Source organism: Symphalangus syndactylus, chromosome 11 (assembly GCF_028878055.3).
Source record: "Symphalangus syndactylus isolate Jambi chromosome 11, NHGRI_mSymSyn1-v2.1_pri, whole genome shotgun sequence".
NCBI lineage: Eukaryota > Metazoa > Chordata > Mammalia > Primates > Hylobatidae > Symphalangus > Symphalangus syndactylus.
In genome coordinates, this window is record NC_072433.2 from 39,948,720 (window position 1) to 39,967,074 (window position 18,355).

At 38.7% G+C, this 18,355-nt stretch overlaps 1 protein-coding gene across 1 annotated transcript in view; it reads right to left on the minus strand.

The window, feature by feature from the left end:
* FTO (FTO alpha-ketoglutarate dependent dioxygenase) overlaps positions 1-18,355 on the minus strand; it is a 415,383-nt gene that overhangs the window by 253,789 nt on the left and 143,239 nt on the right.

Consider the following 18,355-nt stretch of genomic DNA (forward strand, 5'->3'; position numbering starts at 1 on the left):
AGCAGGGCCGGCCGGCTGCTCTGAGTGAGGGGTCCGCCAAGCCCACGCCCACCCGGAACTCCAGCCGGCCCGCAAGCGCCTCTCCCTCCACACTCCCTGCAAGCTGAGGGAGCTGGCTCCCGCCTTGGCCAGCCCAGAAAGGGGCTCCCACAGTGCAGTGGTGGGCTGAAGGGCTCCTCAAGTGCCGCCAAAGTGGGAGCCCAGGCAGAGGAGGCACCGAGAGCAAGTGAGGGCTGTGAGGACTGCCAGCACACTGTCACCTCTCAATATGAAAGTTCTATTTTTAACTGTTTGAGAAACCTCCATGCAGTTTTCTACAATGGCTGTACCAATTTACACTCCCACCAATGGTGTACAAAGATTCCCTTTTCTCCGCATCCTCACCAACACTTGTTATCCATTGTCTATTGTATAATAGTTATTCTAACAAGTGTGAAGTAATATCTCATTGTGGTTTTGATTTAGATTTCACTGATGATTAGATGTTGAGCACATTTTCATATACATGTTAAGCATTCATATGTCTTCTTTTCAGTAATGTCTATTCAAGTCCTTTGCTCGTTTTTAGGTCAGGTTACTTGTTAACCTGCTGTTGAGTTTTACAAGTTATTTACATATTTTGGATATGAATTCCTTATCAAATGCATGGTTTGTAAATATTTTCTCCCATTGCATAGGTTGTCTCTTCACTCTGTTGATGTTTCTTTTGTTGTGCAGAAGCTTGATAGTTTGATGCAATCACATATGTGTACTTTTGCCTTTCCATAAGTTTTGTATTTCCATATTTTTGCATCTCATAAGTTCTGGGATATTGTCTTTCCATTTTCACTTGTCTCAAAAGATTATTTGATTTCCCTCTTTATTTCATTTCTGGCAAATTGGTTGTTCAGGAAAATTTCCACATCACTGTCGATTTTCCTATTTTCCTCTTATTATTGATTTCTAGTTTTATATCATTGTGGTCAAAAAAGATGCCTGATATGATTTCAGTCTTCTTCAATTTGTTAGTACTTACTTTGTGGCCTAACATATGATCTACATTTGAGAATGTTTCATGTACATTTGAACAGAATGTGTATTCTTTTGCTGTAGGATGGAATGTTTTGTATATGTGTTAGGTCCATTTGGTCTATAGTGCTGTTCAAGTCTGCTGGTTCCCTATATATTTTCTGAATGGATTTCTATTGATTATCAAAAATGCGGTACTCAATACCCCTACTGTTCCTATATTACTATTTGTCCCTTCAGTTCTGTTAATATTTCCTTTAAATATTTAGGTCCCAATGTTGAGTGAATATATACAGTTATCCCTTGGCATACAGGAGGGATCGGTTCCAGGACTCTGTGTGTATCCACAAATTGGTGTATACTCAGGTCCTACTGTTGGCACTGCCAAACCTGTGTATATGGAAAGTTGGCTGTCCATACACATGAGTTTCTAATTCCATTAATATTACATTTTCTATCAGTGTTTGGTTGAAAAAAATCTGCATGTAAGTGAACTCACAAAGTTCACACCGATGATTCTCAAGGGCCAGCTGTCTTTACAATAACAGTCTACTTTATGCTCATAACAACTTAACTCTGACTGCATATAAAAACTCTACACTTTAACTTCTCCACTCACATTTTATGTTATGGATGTCATAACTTACATCTTTTATATGTTGTGCATCCATTAAAAATTATTGTGGCAGTAAGTATTTTTAATACTTTTCACTTTTTACTTTGATAATGAGAGTTAAAAATGATTTATGCAACACCATCACAATATTGGAGTATTTTTAGTTTGAGTATATTTTTACCCTTACAGTGAATTTTACAGTTTCATATGTTTTCATGTTAGGATTTTTTCATTTTAACTTACAGAACTACCTTTAGCAATTCTTACAGACAGGTTTAGTTTTGATGAACTCCCACAGCTTCAGTTCGTCTGGGAAAATCTTGCTATTTTATTTCTTTAGGATAGCTTTGCCAGGTTGGTATTCTTGGTTGGCAGTCTTATTTCTTTCAGTATTTTGAATACATTATCCCATTCACTTCTGGTCTGCAAGGTTGCCACTGATTGTCGGCCGGGCGCGGTGGCTCACGCTTGTAATCCCAGCACTTTGGGAGGCCAAGGCGGGCGGATCACGAGGTCAGGAGATCAAGACCACGGTGAAACCCCATCTCTACTAAAAATACAAAAAATTAGCCGGGCGTGGTGGCAGGTGCCTGTAGTCCCAGCTACTCGGAGAGGCTGAGGCAGGAGAATGGCGTGAACCCGGGAGGCGGAGCTTGCAGTGAGCCGAGATCGCACCACTGCACTCCAGCCTGGGTGACAGAGTGAGACTCCGTCTCAAAAAAAAAAAAAAAAAGAAATCCACTGATTGTCTTACATGGGTTCCCTTATACATAATAATCCACTTTTCTCTTCCCGCTTTCCAAATTTTCTCTTTGTCTTTGACCTTGGAAAATCTGATTATGTCTTGGTGAATTTGACTTTATTATTAGTTTATTTGGGGTTCTTTGTTCTTCATGGATTTGAATATTCATTTCCCTCTTCAGATTTGGGAAGTGTTCTGTCACTATTTCTTCAAATAAGGTTTCTGCTCCTTACTTATCTCTCTGCTCCTTTTGTAACTCCCATAATGTATATATGAATTTACTTGATGATGTCCCATAAGTCCCACAGGCTTTGTTTTCTTTCTTTTTGGTTATTCAGACTGAGCAATTTCAAATGTCCCATATTAAAACTCACTTATTCTTTCTACTGCTTGATTGCTTCTGCTACTGAAGCTCTCTACGGAATTTTTCAGTCCAGTCATTGTGTTCTTCAGCACACAATATTTTAAATTATTTATCAGGTAGTTCATAGATGTCCATTTCTTTAGAGTCAATAACTAGTGTTTTATTTTTTTCCTTTGGTCATGTTTCCCTGATTATTCATGATCCTTGTGGCCGTGTGTTGATGTCTGCACATCTGAAGAAGTAGGAACCTCTTTCAGGCTAGCTTCAGCTGGGAAATCCTTTCAACAGTCAGCCCACCCAGAGATTATGTGTGGGCCATCCAGTGGAGTCCATGAGCAGGCTTGTTGCTAGACTCCTTAGGCGAGTTGGCCTGATGCTTGGATCAGCAGGCAGGCAGCCCTAATACCTGGGTCCCTTGGGAGGGGCCTGGAACCTGGGTCCACTAGGGCAGACCTGGAGCTTAAGTCCACCTGGGTGGGTGTGGTCCCTGCATCCCCAACAGCAGGCCTAGAATGTTGGTCTGTGCGTGTAAGCCTATATCCTGGGTCCACTGGGGTGGGCCTGGCAATTGCATCCACAGGGGTGAGCCTGGTGCTACCACAGTCCTGAAGCATAAGTATGTGAGGCAGACCTGGATCCTGAGTCCACTGGAGACTGGATCTATATGGGAAGTCTTGGATTCTGAGGCTTCGAGGGCTGACCTGGAGCCTGAGTCCACAAGGGCATACCTGGTGCTAGAGTAGGCTTGGAGCCTTCGTCTTTGGAGGCCACCCTATCACTGGGGTTCACTGGGGTGGGCCTCTGCTTGGTTTACAGAGAAGTTGGGTACTCACTTCATTCTCCTTCCCCCACACAAAGGGTATCCCACTTGACACTGTGCTGCTTAAGCTTCAGGGAGAGGTGACGTAGGTAATTTGAAACTGTTCTTCCTACTCTTCAATGTGTCTTTTCTTATTTCTGTGCTCCACCCAGGCAATGTAATCTTTAACCTGGATTCCTTTGCTCTTATAAACGTATTCTGTGCACGGATAGTTATTCAAATTGATGTTTCTACAAGGAGACAAGTGCTATTCTGACATCTTGCTTGAAAGTAAGGGATTAATTTTTAAACCAGTTTTTAACAATCATTTTCAAGAACTGTTTAGTGATAAAAAAATGCTCAAAATATAAAAGTATCAGGGAAAAAAGATGCAAAATGTTTATACAACATGATATTAATTTTATATAAACAAAGGATAAACACGTTACTAAGTATAAAAAAAACTAGAAGGAATTAGACCAAATAATTATAAATAATATTTTCTCTTCTTTACACTTTTCTATAGTTTGCAAATTCTCTACAATGAGCATGTACCCTAATTCATCAGTTCCAAGGTAGACATTTTTTCTTCATATTTAACATCTCTGAAATTGGAATCCATCTTAAACTGATGCCTTCTTTGACTGGATGATATATTATTACTTTTAAATTAAGCAATACAAACTTTAAAAATAAGTATCTTTATGTTTTAAAGCTTCAAATGGAAATGTTCAATAAAGAGATTCTCAGGAAAGAGGTATTCATTCACCAAATAAATAGGACAGTAAACAGTGATCAGTGAAATTGGTAAGAGCTTTGGCTAGTTTTGTAAATCTTCCCCAAAATAAAATTTTTCCATGGAAGTGAAAAGTCTTTCAATAAAACAAGTATGGAGATAAAGATAATCTCAAGGTACATAACTTCCCCTCTCCCTCTCCCCTTTTTTTAAAATTAACTTCTGTGGAATGCCAAGTTTGTTGATGGGTTTTGAAGAGAATAGATTCTTGAGGTTAATAATTGATTTTTGCTTTGCTTTCTTTTTTTTTTGAGACGGAGTCTTGCTCTGTTGCCCAGGCTGGAGTGCAGTGGTGGGATCTCAGCTCACTGCAACCTCCGCCTCCTGGGTTCCAATGATTCTCCTGTCTCAATCTCCTGAGCGGCTGGGACTATAGGCTCGTGCAACCACGCCCAACTGATTTTTGTATTTTTACTAGAGACAGGGTTTCACCATGTTGGCCAGGATGGTCTCGATCTCTTGACCTCATGATCTGCCAACCTCGGCCTCCCAAAGTGCTAGGATTACAGGCATGAGCCACCTTGCCTGGCTGATTTTTGCTCTCTAAATAAGCAAAAAGATCTTTAATCCACTTTAGCCAGGGCTACCTTTCTCCTTTATTCTTCCAAGTTGTAACTCTTCCCAGGAGACTGCAGAGTATAGTGAGTTGGGGAAAAGGAAAGATGAGAAGGGAGAGAGGTTAGATTGACAGAAAAAAAAGACAAGAAGGGAGAGAGGTTAGATTGACAGAAAAGATGATTAAATGGTTTTCTCCATTTTCCCCTTTGTATGTGCAGAGCCATCACTTCTGCCCACAGTTCCACTAAACTGTGAGGACCAGAATCTCTCAAAGTTAATGAATGAAACAGAAGAAGCCACTTCAACCTCCAATTTCTGTTTCTATGTCTTCTGACCTCCTTCTTTAGCATCCTATCTCATATCCAATTTTCCATTAGCAATTAAGAAAGATAGCTATGGTTTCTGGCTAATACCTGGGGAGAGAAAAAGGATGTTCTCTCCAAATATGTGGTAAGTTTCTATTATGTGCAAGGTTCTAGATGCTGTGTGTAGTATAAAAAAATATATATAAGGCCAGGCATAGTGGCTCACGCCTGTAATCCCAGTACTTTGGGAGGCCGATGTGGGTAGATCATGAGGTTAGGAGGTCAAGACCAGCCTGGTCAAGATGGTGAAACCCCATCTCTACTAAAAATACAAAAATTAGCCAGGTGTGGTGGCACACACCTGTAATCCCAGCTACTCGGGAGGCTAAGGCAAAGAACTGCTTGAACCCCAGACGCGGAGGCTGCAGTGAGCTGAGATCACGCCACTGCACTCCAGCCTGGGTGACAAAGCAAGACTGTGTATCGAAAAAAAATATCTATCTATCTATCTATCTTGATAGATAGATAGATAGATAGATAGATGATAGATAGATAGAGAGACCAGGTTCTCAAAAAGCTTAGTAGTAGTAGGTGACATAAGTAGGTGACATAAGCAGCTGGAAGCCCTTATCCTAAGTGAATTAATGCAGGAAAAGAAAACCAAATACTGCATGTTCTCTCTTATAAGTGGGAGCTAAACACTGAGTAAACATGGACACAAAGAATGGAACAACAGACACTAGGGCCCACTTGAGGGTGGAAGGTGGGAGGAGGGTAAGGATCGAAAAATTATCTATCAGGTACTATGCTTATTGCCTGGGTGATGAAATAATCTGTATAATAAACCTCCACAATATGCAATTTACCCATGTAACAAACCTGCATATGTATCCCTTGAACCTGAAATAAAAGCTGGGAGAAAAAAATACTTCTATACCAATAACTACAGTCCACAGGGGAAAAAGTTGTGGCATCCATATTGATTGGTTGGTTCCCTTGCCATTAAGGGCATTCAATTTTTTAACATCACCCCTAAATAAATGAGCTATACACATACCTAGATAAGGGGGTAGAGAGAGCAGTGTGAACAAAAATAAGAAAAAATGTTGTTACCCCAACCAATTGTAGGACAGACTACAAAACCACTATAATGAATTGACCAAGGACTATGATTTATATTTTAGTACCTTTAGGTATGTATCTTAAGTACCTTGAGATCATCTTCACCTCCATGCTCGTTTTTCTTTGAGATGGAGTCTGGCTCTGTCGCCCACGCTGGAGTGTAATGGCGCAATCTCGGCTCACTGCAACCTCTGCCTCCTGGGTTCAAGTGATTCTCCTGCCTCAGCCTCTCGAGTAGCTAGGATTACAGGCACATACCACCACGCTCAGCTAATTTTTGTATTTTTAGTAAAGACAGCCTTTCACCACGTTGCCCAGGCTGGTCTCGAACTCCTGACCTCAAGTGATCCACCTCCCTCAGTCTCCCAATTGTTTTTATAAAAGAGTTTTCACTCCCATAGAAAATTATATTTACGGGAAGATTTATAAAACTAGCCAAAGCTCTTATCACCTTCACTGATGGCTATGTGCTGTCCTATTTATTTGGTAAACAAATATCCCTGAAAAAAAAAAAAAAAACTTAAGATGTTTATTGGGCTTAGATTACAAAGTCTAAGGAATCTTCCAGCATAAGGTATATAGTTTGACCTTGAAATGTGCTGCCGGGACTGACTGGATGAGGAAAGTCAAACTCATTCCCAGCCTAGTCCTAAATTCGAACCTTCAATAAAGATCGACCGAAAAAAATAATGGCATCATTCACGGTCATTCTTCCACTGTCTTTACAGGAGTGGCAAATAACACACATAGGATATACAACCTAAGTAAAGGTCTAAAACAAAACACTTTCTATAGCTCATGCATTTGGGAATTATGTTCAATAGACAGGTGGCCAAAGATGGCATATGAAGACTGTTAGTCAATGGGAAAAATTCCACCACCAAACTCAGAGGCAGAATTACCCCAAAAGTCACACATTAGTGTGACTCTAATTGAATGAAATATGAGAGAACAAAAAAATTTCAAAATGCACAGTAAAACATTCCTCCTCAGCCTAAAAGAAACCAACACATTATTTTTATCTTTGATGGTTTTCTTATAAAAAAATTTAGAAGGGAATGTACAGACGGATCCAGATACTGTGCCGCTTTAGAAAGTTCTGTGATGTCACGTGGTTAGTTAGACTAGATGTAAGGAAATGAAGCATGAGTTACTGTGAAAAAGAATAGGCTGCCATGGAAGATTCTAAATTCTGTCTCTGGTAATCTCCAATCATCAGGTGAATGGCCACCTGTTTGAGAAGGAATTTCAAAACCATTCCCAGGCAGGGGCTTTCAAGGATAGAATTAATACTTCCTTTTGCTTGTATAACCAAGACACGCTACCATGAAATGAAAAAAAAGCCAATCCTTGGTTCATTCATTCACTTATTAGTTCAACAAATACTTAGTAAGCACCAGCCATATTCAAAGTACTGCGTTAGGTGCTGTACAGGATACAAAGCTAAAACAGTCCTTGCCTGGAAGAATCTAAAATATGGTATAATTTTTAGAAAATTTAAATATAACAGAATTTTTAGAAAATTCTAAGAAACACGAATGATCCAAGTAAAAGTGGAATTGGCAGGAAGTCCCAGCCAGAGCAATCAGGCAAAGGAAAGAAATAAACGGCATCCAAATTGAAAAGAGGAAGTCAAACTATCTCTGTTTGCCAGTAATATGATTGTATAGGTAGAAAATCCTAACAACGCTTCCAAGGACTCCTAGATTTGAAAAACAAATTCAGTAAAGTTTTGGGTTACAAAATCAATGTACACAAATCAGTAGCACTGCAATGCACTAACAATGACCAAGCTGAGAATCAAATCAAGAAATCAATCCCTTTGACAATAGCTAAAAAAATAATAATAATAAAGTACCTAGAAATAAACTTGACCAAGGTAGTAAAAGATCTCTACAAAGAGAACTATAAAACACTGATGGAAGAAATCATAGATGACACAAATGAATGGAAATACATCCCACACTCATGGATTGGAAGAATCAATATCATGAAAATGACCACACTGCCCAAACAAATTTACAGATTTGATGCAATTCCTATCAAAATACCAATGTAATTTGTCACAGAATTAGAAAAAAATAATTCCTAAAATTCATACGGAACCAAAAAAGAGCCTGAATAGCCAATGAATCCTAAACAAATGGAACAAATCTGGAGGCATCACATTATCTGTCTTAAAATTATACCACAAAGCTGTAATAACTAAAACAGCATGGTACTGGTATAACAGTAGATACACAGACTGATGGAACAAAATAGAGAAGCCATAAATAAAGCCAAATACTTACAACTAACTGATCTTCGACAAAGCATATACTGGAAAAGGGACACCCTATTTAAAACAGTGTGGGAACACTGGATAGCCACATGTAGAAGAATGAAACTGGATCCCTGTGTCTCACCATATACAAAAATTAACTCAACATGGATTAAAGACTTAAATCTAAGACCTGAGCCCATAAAAATTCTAGAAGAAAACTCTTCTAGACATTGGGCTAGGCAAGAATTTATGAATAGGACCCCAAAAGCAAATTCAACAAAAAATAAATACACGGGACCTACTTAAACTAAAAAGCTTCTGCACAACAAAATAAATAATTATCAGAGTAAACAGACAACCTACAGAATGGGAGAAAATATTTGCAAGCTACGCATCTGACAAAGAACCTATAAGGAATCCAAAAAAATCAGCAAGAAAAAAAAACAAATAATCCCATTAAAAAGTGGGCAAATGACATGAATAGACATTTCTCAAAAGAAAATATACAAATGGCCAATAAACATATGAAAAAATGCTCAATATCACATATCATCAAAGAAATGCAAATTAAAACCACAATGAGATATCACCTTATCCTAGCCAGAATGACCATTATTAAAAAGTCAAAAAATAATAGATGTTGCTAGAAATGTAGTGAAAAGGGAGTGCTTACACACTGGGGGTGGAGATGTAAATTGCTACAACCTCCATGGAAAACAGTATGGAGATTTCTCAAAGAACTAAAAGTAACTCTACCATTTGACCCAACAATCCACTGCTGGGTATCTACCCGAAAAAGAAGTCATTATATCAAAAAGATATCTGCACGCATATGTTTATTGCAGCACATTTCACAATTGCGAAGACATGGAATCAACCAAAGTGCCCAAAAACCGTTGAGTAGATAAAGAAAATGTGATATGTATATATACCATGAAATACTACTCAGTCATTAAAAAAAATGAAACCATGTCTTTTGCAGCAACGTGGATGAAACTGAAGGCCATTATTCTAAGTGAAGTAACTCAGGAATGGACAAACAAATGTTGCATGTTCTCACTTATAAGTGGGCACTAAGCTATGGGCACATGAAGGTGTAGAGAGTGGTACAATGGACATTGGAGATTCAGAAGAGAAGAGGATGGGAGGGGGGTGATGGATGAAAAAAAAAACAAAACACTTATCAGATGTATACTACTCAGGTGACAGGTACATTAAAATACCAGACTTCAACACTATACAAATCATCCATGGAACCAAAAACTGCTTATATCCCTAAAGCTACTGAAATTTAAAATAATTTTTTTTTCTTGAGACAAAGTCCTGCTCTGTCACCCAGGCTAGAGTGCAATGGTGCGATCTTGGCTCACTGTAACCACCGCCTGACAGGTTCAAGGGATTCTCCTGCCTCAGCCTCCCCAGTAACTAAAACAGGCACTAGAACTACAGGTGCCTGCCACGACACCCGGCTAATTTTTGTATTTTTAGTAGAGATGGGGTTTCGCCATGTTGGCCAGGCTGGTCTCAAACTCCCGACCTCAGGTGATCCGCCCGCCTCAGCCTCCCAAAGTGTTGGGATTACAGGCGTGAGCCACCGCACCTAGCCTAAAATGATTTTTTAATGGAATTGGCAAAGGTGTCCAATGAGAAGAAATCCCAGTGTGATAACTGTGGTAGGTGGGGTATGAAGAAGCCAGTATTCATCAAACACTGAACAAGTCACATGACAAAACATCTAGTGACATTGAGCAATCATTATAACATGCTTCTTCTATCAGTAAGAGTAAAAAAAGACAAATGTAAATTCCAAGGGGAGAGGAAAACTACGCAACAAAGTCATGATTCAAATACAAAGCAAGCTAAAATGTACGTGATTTTGAGCTTTTGATTAAGTACAAAATCTTGACCTGACATGTGCAGTATTCCTCATTCATTGGCACAGGTTGGATGGTTACAATAGATTACATTTTCTACCTATTAATTCCATCACTCTATCTGGTTTTGCAATAAACAACACTTACATCAACATCATTATGTATTGGCTTTCTAATTTCAGATCAACTTATAAGCACGCTTGTCTTATCAAAATTACAGATCTGTATGTAAAGTTGTAAACCTCAATCATGTCAAAGTAATGATATGGCTGAAAGAGAACTTTAATTCCCCACATTACATACTAAAATTCAAGAGAAAGTATCTACAAACTGGTTCTAAAGGAAAGTAATTAAGGAAATAAACCCCTAAAAGTAAAGGTTAACTAGCCAAATTTGGCAAGAGTGAGAGGTAGCATCAGAGCACTAATTTCATAATTCTTTTTTCTTTTTCTTTTCTTTTCTTTTTTTTTTTTTGAGACAGGGTCTTGCTCTGTCACCCAGCCTGGAGTGCAGTGGTGCAATCACAGTTCCCTTCAGTCTCAACGTCCCGAGCTCAGGTGATCCTCCCACTTCAACCTCCCAAGTAGTTGCGACCACGGGTATTTGCCACCACACCTGGCTTACCTGGCTTTTTTTTTTAATATATTTTTTGTAGAGACAGAGTTTTGCCATGTTGCCCAGGCTGGACTCAGACTTCTGGGCCCCAGCAATCTGCCTGCTTCTGTCATTCTTAACTGATCAACAACCAAGAATGCTTAAAGTTATTAAAGAAATAAAAGTACAAGAATATACATGTTTAAGGGTTAGGGAGGTAATCAAAGAATAAAACACAAATACAGTGAAAAGCAGTTACCTTTAAGGAATGGAACTTGGGGATAGGTGGAGTTTTTCACTTTCCATTTTAGATCTTCCTCAACTTTCCATTTTAAATCTTTCAATTTTTATTTCCTTGCGCATGTAGTATTTTTATAATAACAATAATAATATGAATGACACACTGACATAAAAAAATTTCCAGCACATATTATGTACAAAAAACAAACACTAGAGTAATATTTATAATAAAGTATCATTTATGTTTTTTAAAAATACAGCAGCAGTAACATATATTTAAATATGTCAACATAACTATATTTATGTTAACGCTTACAAAGGACCAGATGGGAAAGCAAGGGGAAAGAGAATGTCTACATTTTATTTCATATAGTTCCACAAAGTTTGAATGAGAATACATGTGTGTTCATGTATTATTTGTTCAATTATTTTCTTTCCTTTTTTTTTGGAGACGGAGTGCCCAGGCTGGAGTGCAGTGGTGCAATCTTGACTCGCTGCAACCTCTGCCTCCCAGGTTCAAGCGATTATCATGGCTCAGCCTCCCAAGTAGCTGGGATTACAGGTGCATACCACCACACCTGGCTAATTTTTTTTTTTTTTTTTTTTTTTTAGTAGAGGCGGGGTATCACCATGTTGGCCAGGCTGGTCTCAAACTCCTGACCTCAAGAGATCCGTCCGCCTTGGCCTCCCAAAGTGCTGGGATTATAGGCATGAGCACCACACCCAGCCATTTTTTCCTACATTTTTAAAGAAAAAGGATACCGTGGCTATATAATTAGTAGAGATAGCAGTGGAAGAAGGTCAGTGGAAGAAAGAATAGCTTTGGTCTCAGAAAAAGAATAGCTTTGGTCTCAGAAAAATTTGGACAAAAGCTTTACCAGGTAGTGTCATATTGAACAAGATATTATATATGGACAAAAAGAATAGCTTTGGTCTCAGAAAAATTTGGACAAAAGCTTTACCAGGTAGTGTCATATTGAACAAGATATTATACTTCTCTAAGCTTTAGTTTCTTTTTTTAAAATAGTTTTATTGAGATCTAATTCATGTACCATACAATTCACTCATTTTAAATATCTAATTCTCCTTTGAGCAAAAGCTGCAAAAAGAAGAAAGGAAAAAGAAAGTATATAATTCAATGTATTTTAGTACGTTCAGAGTTGTGCAACCATCACCACAAACTAATTTTAGAGCATTTTCATAGCCTTAAAAGCAGCCCTGTACCCATTACCAATCAATCTGCATTAATTTTTTTTTTCTGGAAAAAAAAAGTGAGTGTCAGAATGAGAGACTACTATTTAATAGCTCTGCAATACGGAATAAACAAAAATACATCAAATCTGCCAGCACAATGCCTAGACCTTAGTAGGCACTCAAGACATGCATTTCAGGTAAAGTTCAAGACACAAATGATAGAGAAATGAGCAAAAACCTGGATGTAACAAAAAAGTGTAAGAGGTAGATAAAGCCTTTCAAGTACTCAGGAACCTGCTCAGATCCCTATCCTTAGAGTAAATTCCACAAGTCATGACCTTCTCCCTATTAAACACACACACACACAAAAAAAATCAGGTATCAAGTAAAAAAGCACAAGTTTGAAAATGTCAGTATTTGGCATATTTTAGAGTGAAAGTTTCAGGAGGAGAGCTACATCCTCATCCCTAGAAAAAAAAAATTGAACACAAGAAGCAAACAGTGCAGTTCCTGAGAAGATAACAAGAATGCCAGAAGTTCATATTGGACAAGCATTGGAAACTATACTGTCATGTTTCTACTTTTCAAAGTAAAAATAAACATGACAGGTGTTCATTTGGCTGTTCAAGCACTTTCCACTTAAATAGCAATTCCTCCAGCTTACCAACTGCAGCCTGAAGTTATAATTTATTACTGGTTTCTGTATTATTCCCTTGTCTCGGCAGAAAGCAGAACATAGCACCTACATTTCAAGACCCATGAGAGGTAATAAAGTATAATTATTTTAAATTTATGATTAAGCCATAAATTATGTGTACTTTTTACTTTAGTTGGTCATTGAGAGGTTGGCGAGGAAGGGAATGGGGTCAGAGAAAGAAATAACAAAAGCTTTTTCCCTTGAATAAAATGTCTAAATCAGGGCAAAACTGAGGGACACCTGGAGGATTTACAAAGATACCATAGTTTCCATGTTCAGTCCCAAGGGAGCCCCCACTTAAGAGTCTAAACTCCTGGAGGCCTCTGTTCTTCCTACTCACAGAGCTAGAGACTCCAGTGAGAGTGGCCATGTTGAGTCAAAAAACAGAAGCATAGCAATTTACAGTTTTGACCACATCAGATATTTCTGTGCTCTGGGTCATGCTGCCTCTAAGCCATAGGTATTTCAACGAAGGTGAACTTAATCTATAAAAAACTACTGGCCAGGCTCTAAAAGTAAAGCTGGCCTCCACCAAAGTAAGACTGATTACTACAGGGCTCTGATAACCAATGGACCAGATGTTAACTCTTCTCACCCTCGAGAATCCATTGGTAAGACTTCCCTTTCTTGTAGTTCCTATATGTAGTAAATATACGTACGGAATGGTATTTTGTGAAGGTGACAAAACTCTGGGCATGAAGCAGGATACGAACACAGCATTCAGCATTCTTCTATCACCCAGTCGTCTCATTGGTTCTCCAATATGCCATGGTCCAGTTCCCACTGGACAAATTATAGCTTGCAAATAAATTATAGCTTGCAAAGCCTATTCCCATACATTTTCTTATTTGTACTCCCAAAAACTCTGAGAAGGAAGTATCATTAAGCTCCCATTTTACAGTGAAGGCAGAGACTCAGAGAGGCACTAGCAATACACAGGGAATTGACAATGCGGTGAGTCTGGGACCCGGTTATCTGATAGAAATCCTATGGTCCTTTCATCACTCTAACCTAAACTGTTCACAAGGTAAAGAAAAACCGAAAAAGAAGGGCTATGCATTTACATTTCTATTGCAGTTTTCTTTTTTTTGTAGTGGAATTTTTACCTGGCAACTTAAGTTTTGAAACTGCTGATTGTTATAGTAACAACAAATACTTGAAAGTGAGATTTAGTTGGGCTTAAGAAACAAAAGTAAATAGAGCAGAGAGAACAGAGTCATGAATGGTGACATGTAAAGAATAACAATAATAAATTAAAGGGGGAAGAGAGAGTTTTTGCCCCAAATGTTTACCTAGTACTCACCTTTGTCCCAAAACATCCCACCTCCACACCCAGCTCCTGGTTAATAAACATAATTTTGTTGATGTCCCTTGAACTGTATAATCTGTTCCACAAAAAACAAACCCACGGTTTGTCTCCAAGCCACTTTTAAGTCCCTAACTCCCTGGTTACATTCAGTCTATGGAAAACATCTGTGGCAAAATAAATCATCCTACTCTGAGAAAGACCAGAGTGTATTTTTTTTTTCTGAGTGTGTTTTGAAGTCCTGGTTGGAAAATTAGTGAAAATTGTAAATCTGTTTGCAAATCTGGTCATGTCTGACTCTGAGATTAGGGCAAAGATTCCAATTTAAAAGTAAAACCGTGACAACCTCAGTTAAGCGTGTCCTCAGGCACTGCCAACAAGGCCTTCACTCACTTCCATGGGCAGTGGATTTATTACAGGCACCCGACACGTTCCCCATCAGACACCCCTGGAGTATTTACTTGAGACAGCAGGGTTCAGCCTGCACTTCCTCTGCAGACCAATATATTATTATAAATTGAGCTAAACTGTTTCCTTTTCATAAGTGCTATGAAGTTCAGATTTCAGATTATCAGCACGGGGCTGAAGTCCCTCCCTCTACGGGGCTCCTTGTGCTATTTGAATTTAAAAGTAAAGAGAAAAGGCAGCATTAGACCATGGTTGCTTTTACTTTTGACTTTTTAAAAAAATGGATGAAGGAAGATTCATTTCAGAAATCAAATACGACATCCTAATAAAAATATATATTCTAAGTGCAGACTTTGGGATATATTGTGATGTGTTTGGCACAGTTCAGTATGATACCAACTATATCACCTACATCTAAAAATAAGACATGGGAAATCAAGAGTAGATTTTATATTATGTCTTGGATATCAGCTCCTATAAAATAACACTAACTTCTTCTGTTTATCATGTACAATAGCTCAAGGGACCCAATGTATATTTTACAGTGTATACTCATTATAACACCAAAATCCAATGAATAATGTCATTATTTAATATTTTCATTAAAATCCAGCTCTTTTTTTTTTTTTTTTGAGACAGAGTTTCCCTCTTGTTGCCCAGACTGGAGTGCAATGGCATGATCTCGGCTCATTGCAACCTCTGCCTCCCGGGTTCAAGCAGTTCTCCTGCCTCAGCTTCCCGAGTAGCTGGGATTACAGGCATCCACCACCACACCCGGCTAATTTTTGTATTTTTAGTAGTGACAGGGTCCCACCATGTTGGCCAGGCTGGTCTCAAACTCTTGACCTCAGGTGATCCGCCCACCTCAGCCTCCCCAAGTGCGGGGATTACAGGTGTGAGCCACTGTGCCTGGCCGATAATCCAGTTCTTAAACCCTGAGAAACCTATAACCTTAAGAAGAATAGAAAAGAAACAAACAGAATATCATTAACTTCTTTTATTCCCTTCCTGAACAATTTAGTCTTAAAGCCATTAGGTGAGGCAGAGGCATCATGCCAGATGGGAAGAAGAAGGCACAGGAACCCTGAGCAGGGTTCAGCGCTGAGTAGGGTGAGGAGGGCATCCCTACGGGAGAAGGAGGGGTGGCCTGACATGGCCAGACCCCGAGTGGGATAAGATGACAAGTTACAATCCATGCTTCTTACTAACTGTGCAGCCATGGTTAAGTAACTACATAAATTTAACCTCAATTTCTTCTTTTGCAGTATAGCTAATATTTGTTTCTCAGGATTGCTGAGAAGATTAAAAGAATGTTTGTCATTAATTCCCAGTAAATCTGGTTTTTATTCATATTACTACTATAATTCCAGACATATATGTACAGAAAAAGACTGAAAAGAAATATATTAAATCAGGCATTAACCTGATTTTTATATTCTTTCTTCATTTCAGACCTTTTTTCCAGAGCGTCTTTTCTCTCAAATAAGCACATATTGCTTTTTTAATCAGAAAAGAACACACAAGATGTTATTAAATATATGGAATATAGCTGAATTTTTAGAGTACTTATTTACTTTTTCTTTTTTTTTTTTTTTTTTTTTTTGAGACCAAGTCTTGCTCTGTTGCTCAAGCCGGAGTGCAGCAGTGCAATCTCAACTCCCTGCAACCTCCACCTCCTGGGTTCAAGCAATTCTCGTGCCTCGGCCTCCCGAGTAGCTGGGATTACAGGCACGTGCCACCACACCCAGCTAATTTTTTACTTTTAGTGGAGATGGGGGATTTCATCAAGTTGGCCAGGCTGGTCTTGAACTCCTGACCTCAGGTGATCCACCTGCCTCGGCCTCCCAAAGTGCCGGGATTACAGGTGTGAGCCATAGCACCCAGCCACTTTTATATTTTTAAAAAGTAAAAGCTATTTTAAAAGATAACATTCTGGCTCTTATTTCTTTGAAAGATACACATTGCTAATAGAAACTTCTGAACAAAGTATCCAAAGGAAAGTGATTTATTGGCTGATACTAACATCTATTAAGACTCAGGCCAAATATCTGTATTTGGGTGGTACAAAAAAAAAATGAAATAATGTTTACCTACAAATGACACTCAATGATGGGGTAGGGACTTTAAAAAATAAACTTACTTCCTGAGATCAGGCAGGAGAGACAGTGGGGAAGAGAGAACCTTAACACTAAAAACATTCCCACATAGAGATTTCAGTGTATTGGGATCAGGTTGAAATAGCCCCATTTAGAGTAGGAAAAGCACTGCATAAGATGCCTGCCACCCATTCTGCTTCCTGTTCTACCTCACAACTAAGTGACTTTAGGAAGATCACTTAAAAAAAAGAACAATCTCTGCCATCTCCCTCACAAAGCTGACAGGAGATTGGGGCTGCTTGTGTGAAACTGATGTGTAAACTGCAAAGCAATGTTCACATGGAAGGCAAGAGATGAAGGGCATACTTAGATCAGTGTTGAAGAAATGCAGGAATCTCCCCATGAGAAGAATTTAAGAGGTAAAGGGACATCGCATTAAGTGCCATTAAATCACACTCTGTGAAAGAGTCCCTACATAATGATCTCCCAATCCTCCTGCAGATATTAAGGAGAAAGTCTCAGACTGGTACCACTATACAGTTAACACCTCTCTGTTACTAATCTCCTCTTTTAACAAACACACAATAGGACACAGACTCAGGATCTCCAGCAAACAAAAGTAGCAGGCCCTTAGTACTGTTTTGGTTTCTCTGTATTTGTATTTCTAAAGCCCTTCTAATTATGCCTAGTGATACTGGATTTCCATTTAAGACAGTGATGTAAAATCTCCTTTTAAAATAAATTCAATTCAGTGAAAGATTAAAAGTTACTTTATTTAGGCAGAAGTACATGAATGTGACCAAAACCTTGAAGTTGATATGCGATGAGCTAAAATTTGGAAAATGCTTAGTGTCAGAATGGCCTAAAGAGCTATTCCATACTCCGAATTCCCAAAAGACAAGAACCAAGATTCATCCACCTCCAGTATCTCCCCTGGAACCTTACACAGTATCTGGAACATAGTGGACTCTAAAATACTCAATTAACTGGGAATCAACTGTTATCATAAACACTGGGCTTCAGCCCTGGTTCTTCCTGGCTCCAAAAGCAACATATGAGTAGATTTATCCAGGTAGATAGGAGTGAGATAAACCCCAAATAATCAGGAACTAGAGCCAAGTAGAGAATAAACCCTGAGAAGCTTTGTGAGTAAAAAAGGATACTGTTTACACATTGTGCATTGGAAAACAAGTAGAAAGTCCAAAAATAAAATTAAAAACTTAACAGCAAAGAAGAAAAAAACAAAGCCTCACAAACTCCACAGCTCCAGTTGGCCTAACCACAGCTGAGATATTGCTTCCCAAAGAACTAAATGACAAGTTGAGAGAAAGGCCCCATTGTCAGGTCAGCTGTTCCTGAGAAGAAACAACATT